The sequence below is a fragment of the Microtus ochrogaster genome, chromosome 6 (assembly GCF_000317375.1).
Source record: "Microtus ochrogaster isolate Prairie Vole_2 chromosome 6, MicOch1.0, whole genome shotgun sequence".
NCBI lineage: Eukaryota > Metazoa > Chordata > Mammalia > Rodentia > Cricetidae > Microtus > Microtus ochrogaster.
The window spans coordinates 62,239,121-62,240,482 of record NC_022013.1 but is presented as its reverse complement, the minus strand read 5'-3'; the positions used below and the strand labels follow the sequence as shown (position 1 = coordinate 62,240,482).

Here is a 1,362-nt window from a genome sequence, read left to right as displayed (position 1 = left end):
GTAGACCAGGCTGGTCTCGAACTCACAGAGATCCACCTGCCTCTGCCTCCCGAGTGCTGGGATTAAAGGCGTGCGCCACCACCGCCCGGCTAACTGTGTGCATACTTAATGCCTGTGGATGCCAGAAAAGGGCATCAGATCTGGTGGAATGCAGGTTATAGGTGGTTGTGTAACTTATGCTGGGAATCAAACCCAATTCTCCACAAGTGTAGGTGCTCCTAACTGCTGAGCCATTTACAGATTCAAAAGAACAAGATAATCTGGTGAATGTTTAAAAGGGACAAAAAAATTTAACCATCTTAGAGGAAAAAGTAGGGAGCTATATGCTTCGGTGTCTTTGAGCCAGTATGGGCATGGGAATTTGGATTTTGTCCTGAGCAGAACTGTAGATTTTTGATGTATTTAGAGAATAGGGATCAGGCCTTGAGTATGTATACATTAGCTTTCCTTTATCTGTCTGTCTATCTATTTGCTTTCTTATTTCTAATTTAATTGTACTGTAATCTAAACAGATGTTTTTCAGATTTAAGTCCCAAGTGGTCACTTTTTGTACATGTCCTCTGTTTATAAATATATATTCCATAATGATTGAATGCTAGATACATAATTCAGGGTTGACAATATTTATTTATTTTGAAAAAAATGGATTTTACTAAGAATTTTTTTTTTCATTTGTTTCCAAAGATAGTCTTGCCTGTTGTTTATTATGTAGACCAGGCTAACCTTGAACTCATATGACCTTTTTCTGCTTCTCGCTATCAAAGGCTGTGAGTAGTGGCATACACTAATCCAAAAGAAGGGTTTGATATGGGTACAAGTGTGAGATCTTGTCTTGCAAGGTGTTTATTTTCCTGCTGTTAGGAATTTTAGAGCTTATCTGACCCCCTTAACCCCCACAGTACGGAACATGGAATCTGGAACTTGAGATATGCTAGACCACGGATTACTTTCACAAAGCTATAATTCCCAGCCCTTTTTTCTTTTATATTTTGAGAAAGTATCTGTCTGAGTTTTCCAGGCTGCCCTTGAACTTGTGATCCACTTATATCAGCCTCTCAACTGAGATTACAGGCCTGTGCCCCCAGATCTGGCTTTCTGGTTGCTTTTTAAGTTTTTCTTCTCTCCTTTTCTTGCCTCTTTGTTTTCTTTCTCTTCTTTCAGTCTCTTCGCTGTTGGGGCCTACCCCTTCCTCTCTTCTCCCCCCCCCCCTCGTTCTAGTGTGTGTGTGTGTGTGTGTGTGTGTTTTGCAATCACAGTATCTAGGTACTAATTTCTTTTTCTTTCTTTCTTTTTTTTTTTTTTTTGAGATGGGGTTTCTTTTTGTAACAGCTCTGGTTGTCCTAGAACTCGCTCTGTAGACCA

General features: G+C 39.9%; 1 protein-coding gene across 2 annotated transcripts in view; it reads left to right on the top strand.

The window, feature by feature from the left end:
- The window catches only part of Fam208a (family with sequence similarity 208 member A), a 55,865-nt gene that overhangs the window by 26,582 nt on the left and 27,921 nt on the right, over window positions 1–1,362 (top strand). The gene's annotated exons all lie outside the window — the stretch shown is intronic.